Here is a 13,025-nt window from a genome sequence, read left to right on the forward strand (position 1 = left end):
ATACACAAAAAACTTTTCCATGTAGGGATACCCACAGACTGGAAAACACATTTTTTCTTTTGGAATTGTCATTATTTTATCCAGAAATCACTTTTCTTTTTAATTTTCAGCAGTGTTTTCTTTTTATTTTTTGTATTAATAGCTGTAAGTTCGTTTTTCCATACTATAGCCAAAGGATGCTGCATGCATTTGGACTATGTAACCAACTGTAATAAAGAATAGAAACTTTTCTGTGTGTTTTTTTTATAGTCATATATACAATATAAAAATTCTTGGTAAATAAGATCACGTATAAAAGAGCTAAAAGCCTAGGGGCGCCTGAGTGGCTCAGTTGGTTAAGTATCTGACTTCGGCTCAGGTCACTATCTCACGGTTCATGGGTTTGAGCCCCATACAGGCCTCTGTGCTGACAGCTCAGAGCTTGGATCCTGCTTCAGATTCTTTCTTTCTCTCTCTCTCTACTCCTTCAAAAATAAGTAAACATTAAAAAAAGAGCCAAAAGCCTAATATATGCCATATTGTGACAGATAACACTAAATTGTACACTACACAGTGTGATATATTTACACATAACATCATTCTAGTAACACACACATTTGGTTTATTATTTCACTTGAGGAGGTTTTTGCCTGGACAGCTCTGCCTTAAAAGCAGAACAGGTTCTATCTAGCGAAGTATCTTGTCTAAATGGTGCTTGGAGTACTTTGTGTTCTCTAATAATATGACACAAAGTAACGTAAATTTGAGCAGTTGCTGGTTTGGTTCTTTATAGTTAGATCTGAGTCATGAAGATAAATATTATACAAGGTCCACTTGGCACCATATAATAAAACATCATTGGTACAAAAAATGTTTTGTATAGAAACACCATCAATGGAGTATTCATTTAAATGTATAGATTTGCCCAAGAGCCACACTGTCACTTTTACTTCCTAAAATATATTGCCTTAGGAAACACTATCATAATACGTCTCCTCAAGGTCCTGTAGGAAGCTCTAGATTTTAAAATTTTATATTCTGAAATTTTCTTCTAGTAATAAAAATTCCATTTTTCATAAGCAATGCATATTTGCAGAACTGAATTCACAGAAATTCTAAGTTTTAAATTGGAAAAATTTTCAATAATAGAAAATAATAGTAACTATTTTCATTAACTCTTACCTTAAAATAAATTACTTGTATTTTTCTCTTTCCATACTCATAAAATTTTTTTAGTTCTTTTATATCACTGATAAAAATACCAAAAAGACACATTAAAAATAGACTAATAGTTATCAGTTGAAATATACTTAATTTTAATAGGAAAATAATTTAATTCTTATGTATAGTGCCATATAGTTTGGTCCATAATAGTAGATTCATTTGGAAAACCCAGAATGTTTTGTCTTTTTCTTCTGTAATAATAATGTTTTTTATTCATTTATAGTTAATTTCAGTTATAGTTGAAAATATTATTTATATCATAAGGCAAGTACCTAATTTGTGTAGATTACTAAGGAGTTTTTTGTATTAAATTTTGTCCTATGTAAACCTTAGAATCTTACATTTGTTGGACTTTAATCACTGAATATGACATATTTTGTTTATAAAATAGTCAATCATTTTGTGGCATATTTAGCAATATATTTGCACACGTGGCTTTCCTGGTACTCAAATAATATCTGATAAAGTGTTTTAGAACCTTTTTAATAAGAGTTCAACAAATTCAGTTCTCACAATTTGATTGTTATAATTGAATATTTTGCTCAATCTGTCTGTACGTATCAGAGGCACAATTGCAGAGGTTGCTAATCCTTTGTGTTTGTTTTTAAACAATACTTGAAAAAATAAGATGACATAGGAATTTATCAAACTATTCACACTATTATTAACAAAAATTATCAATATAATTTTTATTAATACTTCCTTGGCATCTAGCTAAAATAGTTAAGTACTCATTTCATTTAAGATTTCAGGAGAGAAGAGTAACAAAATTGTGACTGTAATGTACCAAAGATGATGATGTGGTGCTGCCACAGTAAACATCTCAAATAAAAGCAGTAGTTCATATCTTAATATTGGATTGTGTATTTTCAATATTCTCATTATCCTTACTGTTGTCGTCATCATTCAAGAATCAATAAGGGTCTTTTATGTCCACGGCCTCAAGCATACAATAGTCACAGATATTCCTACTTTTTTTTTTTTTTCAACGTTTTTTATTTATTTTTGGGACAGAGAGAGACAGAGCATGAACGGGGGAGGGGCAGAGAGAGAGGGAGACACAGAATCGGAAACAGGCTCCAGGCTCCGAGCCATCAGCCCAGAGCCTGACGCGGGGCTCGAACTCACGGACTGCGAGATCGTGACCTGGCTGAAGTCGGACGCTTAACCGACTGCGCCACCCAGGCGCCCCCAGATATTCCTACTTTTAATTGTAAGACTGAGGTGCTTTAAAGAGAAAAGCATTTTAGCGAAATCTATAATCTTATTTAAAAATACCAAAGACCAGATCTGGATGACTCAGAACCTAGGGTTTATACCAGTGAGAGAGGATGGTAATGGACTGAGATAACACAAGAACTGTACTGTCAAATCAGACTCACTCAAATAAGAAATCTTACCTAATAGCAAACTTTACCAATAATTTCAGGAAGATAAGTAATCATGAAGCATAGGTGAAAGTGAGAGACCAGAACCTTCAATGTAGTTGCCTGGGTGACTTCTTGTCAGTCAGGATGTGCTCCGGCTCAGATTACTGTATGGGACTCTGTGTGATATTCGTGGTTACATAAATGACACAGAAGAGGACCATTTTGCTATGATACATTGTCACGTTCCCAGATGGTTGCATAGTTTATCTGACATTTTCCAGAGAGACATGTGCTATAATTTCATAGACTCCATGTTTGTTTAGTACAAACATTCCTAGACAAACCAAGTATAGCATGCTAAAATATTTTCACAGATATGGACTCTCTTGAGAGTGAATATCGTTAGTTTGTGTACCAGAACTGTCATCAGCATGATTACAAGGAGATTTGGCTAAAGGAACTTCTTAGTTTCTCAGGGTGTCTTCCCTATCTCCCTCCTCCTGCCACCAGGGAGACTATGGATTGCAGACAACCTGCTTTATGATTTCTCCCCAGGAGCCATTTTTGGAGATGGGTTCAACTACAAGGCAGGAAAGAGACTGGAGGAAAAGTACATTCTGTTTAGTGGTTGCTGGGTCTTTGGAAAGAGATTTAGTCTTTGCTATATGCTTTTAGCTGAGTCTAGGGAGAATAAATGTCTCTGGAGACACCAGATAAGTTTGGAGGTATCTCAGAGCTGAACATACCATGACTTATGAGTCTCAAGACACAGATAAGCAAGATGGTAAATGTCTCAGGTTATCAATGGTTGCTTGAGATACTTTTTGGACTAGCTTGAACCATAGCAATATTATAGAGTTCTGCACATCCAGGCCAAGCATGTTGAGATTTATAAATTTACTCTGTCTACAAGAAAGGTAGGAAATAGATGTGAGTGAGGGCCTTACCATTGGAAGAATGGATATGTAGACTATGGATCAGTCAACTGGAGGTCATGGTGGATCAGAGACTTCCAGAACAGATGCAACAGAAACAGAAGATAATACCTAGGCAAAGAAGGATCAGTTAGACTCAGGGGACATGACATTACATGGCTAAGATGTCCTTGCCTCAGTTCCAGGAAAATAAGGCCACTTGGAATTTATGTTACTTCAAGGAAAGGAAAAGAAAGAGCCAGGAAAGGAAGACAGGAAAGGGAAACAGGGAGAGAGACAGAGAGAGAGAGAGAGAGAGAGGGAAAGAGACAACTTGATTTGATTCCATTTTATATTGGAAAGTTCTGTGTTACTTTGAATTGGGAAGATAAATTCTTCTGCTTAAAAATATATATATAGGGGCGCCTGGGTGGCTCAGTCGGTTGAGCGGCGGACTTCAGCTCAGGTCACGATCTCGCGGTCCGTGAGTTCGAGCCCTGCGTCGGGCTCTGGGCTGATGGCTCGGAGCCTGGAGCCTGCTTCCGATTCTGTGTCTCCCTCTCTCTCCGCCCCTCTCCCGTTCATGCTCTGTCTCTCTCTGTCTCAAAAATAAATAAAACGTTAAAAAAATGTAAAAAAATATATATATATTGTAGATCAAATCCCATTCAGTTATAGAACAATAAAAATTATAGTTTTTGAAAGATTGAATTCATGACTGAATTTCCAACATACTCTATTATCTTTGCTGAAGAATAAATAAATAATAGACAATTTTGTTTGAAAAAAAATCTCTACTCTCACTAGTTGTGTTACCTTGGTCATGTTAGTTAATCCCACGGGCTCTAAGGTTTTTTTTTTTAATAAAATAAACTATAAAATAGGTATAACTAACCTCTATTCATACAGTTGCTGTAAAGAGTAAACAGGATATTAAAGAAAGAGCCTAGCATTTGGCCTTTTACATGTAAATTATCAATAGCTGCTTAGGAAAGAGCATCTGAAGCAGTGTCATTGACATGATACTACTCCTTCACATTTCATAAATTATTTAGCTCCAGTCTCCAAATTAAGACAAATCTGTGACTCTTTGAGATATGAAGTCACCATTTTTGTTCTGCTTCTGGAATCCAAACATTGTGGCTACCAAGTTTTCACCCGTTATTAGAAGTAGGAGTTTCAACTGCAAAAGAGTGAAAATAAATATATCAGGTGCCATAAAACCCATTTGTATTGATGTAGTCATAGGCGAAATTAATCAATGAATCCTTACAGATGCTGATCTGAAATAATCCTTGCATTTCTAGAAGTAGCCCTCTCTATAGCATCCATATTTTTTAACACTGATTTTTAAATATTTGAATTTATTATGAGACTTTTGTTATCCCGTCTTAATTTATATGAGAAGACAAGGAAAATACATTTGTGATATTTTGTTTGTTATTCGTTCATTCATTTCATTTTATATCACTGGAAGTACTGATATTATGGGGGTGTGTACATTTTCAAGATGCTCTATTCTCCTTACAAGTAATAAATAACACCTGCAAGCCATTGTGAGTACTCGTTCTTTTATGAGGTCAGGAATGTGCAGGTAAAAAGGATGCATTTCCTCGGGATGTTTTTTTTAAGCAACAGCCAAAAGTCAATCAGTGTCTTCAGTTTTAAAAGAAGTTTGAAAATTCATTTGTATTTGAATGCTGGAATGATAGGCATGAAACTAATTAGAGACCAAAGGCTACACTGCCCCAGTGTCTTCTTCTGGCTAAAGCACACTTGAGGAGACCATGACAAGGAAGCTTGAGGGAACATACGGCCGAGCTTATCATTCTTTTGCAAGTGAAGCGCATTTCTGCCTGTAATTTTTTGAATTTTAAAAGCGACTCTGAAAGAACAAGAGGAGGCTAAAAATATTCTAAACAGGACTTATAAAGTGATCATTGCAGTAACTTTTAGTAAACTAACAAACATATTAATAGGGTTACTTTTTCAAAGTAACTAACTTGGACTTCAAAACCCACATTAACATGCCAATCATTTGGAATTTATAATTGTAAAGAAGGAAAACATTGTTGATAAAATAACGATCTTGGGAAAAAAATCCTAAATTTGTGTATCTTGGGATTTATACTAGAGGAAATTAGAAATTATAAAATTTTAATTTATATGTTTGTTTCCCCTGAAAATCACTAATATGAGATGGACAACATTAAAATGAAAATCACAAGACTTGATTTTTATTCCAGGTCAGTCAGTGACTAGTTCTTTGACCTAGGCTTTCATTTTCTTCCTGCAACCTGAGCTTTCTCGTAGGTAAAATGAAGGCATGGTATTAAAAGATCTCTAATTTTCTTTGTTCTAATATCTTCTGAGTTTGTTTCATCATTTTCTGCTGACTTTACTTCTAACTTTTGCAATGTACCATAAATTCATGAACGTTTTATCTCTCATAATTACGCTTTTGAAATTACACTCTTGAGGCATTGTGGACTGAAATGAGATCTATTTGGAATAATATACCGCAGTGGACATTATTTAAATAGCAAATAAAAGATATTCATTACTTGGAACCTGGAACTCCCAGTGCTCAATGAGAAGCATGATGCCTTCTGTATGCCATTAGAGACATATTAGGAATCCAGTGACAACTTTTGCTTTTTTTTATATACTCATGACTCTCTTTGAAGTCAGTGGGAACTGAATATGTGTAATGAGGTTACACAGGTGTGATTGCTATCTGTATCTCACATTCTCATCCTATATACCTCCCAAAGACTGTTTGTCAAATTCAATTTCAAGTCTGGGAAGCCAGTTGTAATGATTTACTTTCACATCATGGGCTGAAGCTAGCAGAAACAGAGGCACTGACAGGCAGGATGAATTTACTGGCCTGGAGCCACTAATTACAGAGGCTGTGTTGGAGGAACCTGAAATGCTTAGATGGAAAAATCTTGAAGCTCTTAAAAAGATTGGAAGGAACGTTTTCATCTAAAGAGACAGTGGAATTTTAAATTAAACACAATTGAGAGATGATTGTATACTAGTTTAAAGTCATCCCAGGCATCATATTATTATAGACTTTGAATCAGTCATTTTGTTCAGGAATAATCTAGAAATCTAGAGATGAGAGAAGGAATCTTCATTATGTTAATAACTGACATAAAACTGGAATTAGAAATGAGAATAAAGTTTGCATTCTTGAGAAAGAACAGACCTAGAGCCATAATTACCTGAAATATATCTACATTTGTTGTGTGTAATAGATGGAGCCTCTTTTCAAAATTATTTTTTAAATTGGCTTGGTGTGGCCAGTTCACAAGATGCTTTTAAGCCAATCTAACAAAATCCAAATAGAAAATCAATATATCTGGATGGTGTCTTTCTGAAAAGCCATCCAAGGAGAAAACAGGCTTTATAAGACAACATGTGTAATTTGTATTTATACAAAGCTGAATGACATATCCCAAATTTTATCATCAATTTAAGTCAATATAAGAAAGTACTTAGCATCATCTTCACAGTGGATAAACTAAAAATTAAAAAAAAAAAACCCTGAATGTTAAAAAAAAAGACAAATTAGAAAAAAATAGATTATGTGATTTTTCACTCCAATGACAAATCATGCTAATTTAAGTTAATTATATAAATAAAGCAGAACTCACTTTAAGTAATCTACTTGAATTCCCAAAGAGTAACTTTGGAGTTCCACAAAGAACTAGGGTTTAATATATTATATCGGTGTAACATAAATATATATATATATATTTTAAGGTAACAGCCCACAGCTGGAAAACAAAGGGCAAAGACACTGTTATTCTATGAGAAAGAGACACACCAACATTTGCAGCAGTAGAAAGGTGTCAGGTTCGTTTTATGTTCGGTAAAATGGTAAAACTACAGATTTTTAAAAGTAGTTAAATATTTAATAGCTATTGATGTTGGCAGTGGAAAGCATCGTAGATTCAAAGATGGTGTCCTAAGGTATTAATTTACAGTGACAGCAACCAATAGAGCTAGTGTAATTCTTAAAAACAAACAAAAAATCATTTACTCAGAAAGATTCTTTTCAGGGGCGCCTGGGTGGCTCAGTCGGTTAAGCATCCGACTTCGGCTCAGGTCATGATCTCGCCATCTGTGGGTTCGAGCCCTGCGTTGGGCTCTGTGCTCACAGCTCAGAGCCTGGAGCCTGCTTCGGATTCTGTGTCTCCCTCCCCTGTTCATGCTCTCTCTCTCTCTGTCTCAAAAATAAATAAATGTTAAAAAAAAATTAAAAAACAAATTCTTTTCAAATGCTAAAGCAATAAAACGAACAGAGGTATTATCAACTTTTAGGCTCAGAAGTCTAAAAAACCCAAACTGAATAGAAATCAAATTTTGATATACAAAACCATGAATGACATGGATGAAACAAACAACTTTTCCTACAAAAATCTTGAAATGCTAGAATAAATGCACATATTTTAAACCTTTAGCAATGAGAAAAAGAGGGAAATTTTACTTACTACAATGAATAACAGAATTGAAGGAAGCCCAGGGTTAACATAGAGAATAAAGTTTGTTAAAAAGGATTAAAGATTTTTTTCTGTCAAAAAAAACCCCTCACATATAACTTATTACAGAATCTGTGATTTGTTGTCAAGGAGAACACCATATTCTACAGTGTTACTTTTAGTGCCCCAAAATGCAAATAAATGTATAATCCACCAGAAGGCTAAATATAACAATTCCTGTTTGGATTGTTTGGAAAAAAATGCTGAAATAAATGGAATTAAGTTCCACAAAATAAGGTTTTTTTAAATATTTATTTTTGAGAGTGAGAGAGACACAGGGTGCAAGAGAGGGGAGGGACAGAGAGAAAGGGAGACACACAATCTGAAGCAGGCTCCAGGCTCTGAGCTGTCAGCACACAGCCCAACACGGGGCTCAAACCCATGGGCTGTGAGATCATGACTTGAGCCAAAGTTGGATGCTCAACTGACTGAGCCACCCAGGTGCCCCCACAAAATAAGTTTTTTTTTTGTTTTGTTTTGTTTTTTAATTTTTTTCAACGTTTTTTATTTATTTTTGGGACAGAAAGAGACAGAGCATGAATGGGGGAGGGGCAGAGAGAGAGGGAGACACAGAATCGGAAACAGGCTCCAGGCTCCGAGCCATCAGCCCAGAGCCTGACGCGGGGCTCGAACTCACGGACTGCGAGATCGTGACCTGGCTGAAGTCGGACGCTTAACCGACTGCGCCACCCAGGCGCCCCACAAAATAAGTTTTTTAAGGAGAAATAATTTAAATAAATATTAAATAAAAAATTATTTGATTTAAACCCTGCAGAAAAAACTCACCAAAAGTATCAGTGTTCACAAAAAACTAAATAATCTCAGTAACAAAATATGCTGTTAAAAATTATTCATTCTATTTATTCATCTTATATATATATATAGGACAAAGTTATATAATATTTATTATAAAAGTATATAACTATATATAAATATATACTTTAGTTTTCAGAAAACTTTAAACATTTCTGGGTCCATTCATATGTGAATACCTGACTTATTATTATTAATCATTTTCAGCTAACATTAAGGTCATGAATTTTAATTATGGAACATATATGAAAGAATATCTCTTTTGACTCATTGCTTATGCTTCCTCTTTTGAATTTAATCTTATGCTATTTTGTGACATCTCTTTTATAATTTTTTACTGCTAGCAAGCTTTTCTACCAACTTTAAAGTTGTTTAATTTTTCTTGAGTTCAAACAATAATTTTTATAGTCCTTTACATATTCTATAATGACTGCATAGTGGACAATCAATAATTGTTAAATATGGGTCGTTGTTGTAGTTGTTTTGTTTTTTGGGTTTTTTTGTTTGTTTTAGAGAAAGAGCACATGAATGGTGGGGAGGGATACAGGGAAAGAGAAAATCTCAAGCAGACTCCATGCTCTGCCCTAACCAGAGCCAAAATCAAGAGTCAGGCACTCAACTGACTGAGCCACCCAGGTGCCATTAAATTTTCTTTTCTTTTTGAAAATTTGTAATTATTTCATTAAAATTACTTCTCATTAGTTTTATTGTGCTGTAGATGAAATCTGGTTTTAGACGAATCTCAAATTATACCTGTTTTTTCCTTGTGTAGACAGGACCTGACTGTGGTTATTGTCTTGGGTCATTTTGCATAAAACAAACCAAGATAATATCTTGATCAAAAGGTAACAGAAATTGCTTCTTTTTAAATGACATCATCAGTGCTTGATTGTACTGTTAGGAAACTACTGTTCAAATGGGGAGGGTATTGTCTATCAGAGCTGAAGTTGCCTTTTGCTACACATGTTGAGAAATATAGAAAGGCAGAAACAATCAATTAAGTGCTTGTCTGAAAAATTAGAGTTCATTGTCAACGTTAGAAGGACTGGTTATTTTATGTATTTAAAAAAATTTTTTTTTTAACGTTTATTTATTTTTGAGACAGAGAGAGACACAGCATGAACGGGGGAGGGGCAGAGAGAGAGAGGGAGACACAGAATCAGAAGCAAGCTCCAGGCTCTGAGCCATCAGCCCAGAGCCCGACGCGGTCTCAAACTCGCGGACCTCGAGATCGTGACCTGAGCTGAGGTCGGAGGCTTAACCGACTGAGCCACCCAGGCGCCCCTATTTTATTTATATGTAATATGGCTGCAAATGACTTTAAATTGTCAACATTGTTGATTTGCTCCGGTGTAAGGCATAAACAACAGAAACTCACGTGCTTATTGTTGGACTGGAGAACAACCAATACAAAGTTGCAGGAAGTGAGATCAACGGAAGGGTTATGTTTGGTTCCTGATTTTACTGGCACTGGGCTGTTAGCTTAACACTCACCATCTTTCCATTTAAAATGGAGTTTAGTTAGCAATGACAGCATTCAATGAGAGTCCATTTAGTCATTATATACTTTTCGTTTACAAATTAAACAGTCAAGATACTCCAGTTTTTTACAAGAAAAATGAACCAAAAAGCTAACTTTAGTGAGTCATTGTATATGTAGATAAACCGTGTATATGTGGTATGTATAGGAAAAAAAAACTTTAGATACAAAACAATATAATTATGTAAATGATAATTATAAAAATTAAATTATAATTATTATATAATTATGTATTTTAATAAAATTTAAGGGAACAAATTTAAATCAATAAGCATTTGTTCTTTTCTTTCTTTCTTTCTTTCTTTCTTTTTCTTTCTTTGAGAGAGAGAGCATGAGCGGGGAATGGGAGGAGAAAGAGAGAGAGAGACAATCCCAAGCAGGGACGGCACAGACCCTCATGAGAGGCTTAAACCTATGAACCAAGAGATCAGGAACTGAGCCAAAAACCAAGAGTCCGTTGCTTAATCGACTGAGCCACCGAGACGCATCAAACATTTGTTCTTTGTAAGTGTTGTGGAGTGTATATACAAAAATTAGTTCCTGTTAAAATTAAAAAAAAAAAAAATTAGTTCCTGCCTCAAAAAGTAATAAAAAAACCAAAAAGTTAAAAAGTAACAGAAAATTTTGTTAGAAATAAAAATTGTTTTTTTTTAAGTTAGCACATGATTAATTGTGAAATGAGTGCTATAAACAATGAGCCAGAGGAAATATTATTTCATGTGTATTTCAACTAAAATTCACATCATTATCTTTAGTATGTTAGCTAAGAATGATTATTAATTAACTTCTAGGTCTGATATTCACATATGAATTGGTATTGTTACAAACATGTTATGAAATGTATTGAATATGAAATGTAAATACTTAAAGGTTTTGGAAAACAATTGAATCCATCAACTGGTGAAATTTTATTCATAGATATTTTATTTAACATTGTTTTCTTTCTAGATTGAACATAGATGAATTTTAGTTCATTCTCTATCCAGGTTATTACCATAAATTTTGAATTAATAGAGCTTATGTTCTAAAAGGTCTTACAAGTCTTCAAGAGTTTGAGTAAATATGTACACAGCTTTCTTTCTCCATACATCTAAAATTAAAATGTGTATCTTTCCAAGGGATCTGCAGATTTATAAAGATAGGATCGCCAGGCCAGTGAAATTAAAATTTGCATCTCTCAAAGGAAATCATGCACTCATAAAGAATGGCCAGACTAGTTATTGTGAGTAGTACTTAAGATCCAAGCAGTGATTTACTGTCATGCAGTTGCTCTCTTTCCTTCTGGTTTTATGAAATAAATTATTGAATAGCAGCTTTGTTTATGTCATTAAGATTAAAATCTCTGTCAAAATTGTCTTAGAGGAATTCTAAAAGGTCTGGGAAATGGTTGGGTATTAACAGTGCTCTCAGTTTTTCACATTAAAAAATGTTGCTTTTTCTGACATCCTAATTTGTGTATTTATGTGGGGTGTATGTGTGTGTGAGTGTTTGTGTATAAAAATAACCAACTAAAGAGTAGGTAATTAAATACCCCATTAGAGATATCACATTTCTTTTTTGTATATACAATATGGAAAAGTTTGAAGTGTAGGGTGAATGGGTGTGACCTGTTAGAGTTGAATACGTTTATTGATGGCATATTTTTATATTATAGAAAATTCAAGCAGAAATGTGAAACTCTAAAATAATAAGAAGACAGTAGGTAATATTAATATCTGTCTAAAGTACAATAGATATCAGAACAGGAGAAAATGACTTGTAATGTTGCCTTTCTAGTTTAATTTCCAAAATTAGTTTTAAATAATTATGTAATGACTGTTATGTGCTGAATGTGATCATGCCTGAGAGACAACTACTTTTGATCGTGGATGCCCTGTGTCTATAGACTGTGACAGCCTCCAATTAAAATACTGCTAGTGAAAAATTCATTTTCTGGCAAATTCAGATTTGCTGTTGTTGTTATATAATCCTTTAGCTTAAGAAAAGAAAGAGAATTAAAAAAAATACCATTCTGAATTTCTACTTGAGAGATTTTTGGCATTCTGGGGAAAAAACTCTTGATCTTAATATTCTTACAGTTCATGGCCATACAGCACTGCATTCTGCTTCGTCAACCACCTTAGTAGTAGATTGCATTCTAATTGCAAGGTAAAGGAAATTTATGGCAATTCAGCATACTAAATGATAATGGGGAGCAAGATTTAGTCCTTGAGCACTTACTGACATAGACTCACATTGGCTGAGTTTTGCATACTTTATTAATTGATATCTATTCTCATCAAATACATGATTTTTTGATACATATAGAACACATATAGCAGTGTTCTATGATGCTACACCTTCCTTTTGTGTGTCTCATTTGCAATAATCTTTTATGCAGTTGTCAAATTTAGTGTGTATAAGACATGCTTGAGATAACGATGGAGACCCTCTGTGTAGATGTATTTGTCTGGTGAAAACACTGTGGGAGCTTTCCATTCGGAAACACTGTGTTTGGAGTGGTATTTGGTAGTCATCTACAAACAAACCAAACTCGTTTGATATGTAAATTATTAGACAATTTGAGGGTTCATAATAGTAGTACTAGTAGAAGTCATAGCAATAATTATCAAGATATATTTATATCTCGGGGCGC

General features: G+C 34.3%; 2 long non-coding RNA genes across 3 annotated transcripts in view; one reads left to right on the forward strand and one right to left on the reverse strand.

Moving 5' to 3' along the window:
- The window catches only part of LOC131496343 (uncharacterized), a 368,341-nt gene that overhangs the window by 312,155 nt on the left and 43,161 nt on the right, over positions 1–13,025 (forward strand). The window lies entirely within an intron of this gene.
- Positions 1–13,025, reverse strand: part of LOC131496344 (uncharacterized) — a 92,108-nt gene that overhangs the window by 68,395 nt on the left and 10,688 nt on the right. For both annotated transcript variants that reach the window (XR_009254446.1, XR_009254447.1), the window contains exon 2: positions 3,521–3,619. This is a non-coding gene — a long non-coding RNA (uncharacterized LOC131496344). The remainder of the gene's footprint in view (positions 1–3,520; positions 3,620–13,025) is intronic.

The sequence above is a fragment of the Neofelis nebulosa genome, chromosome 15 (genome assembly GCF_028018385.1).
Source record: "Neofelis nebulosa isolate mNeoNeb1 chromosome 15, mNeoNeb1.pri, whole genome shotgun sequence".
NCBI lineage: Eukaryota > Metazoa > Chordata > Mammalia > Carnivora > Felidae > Neofelis > Neofelis nebulosa.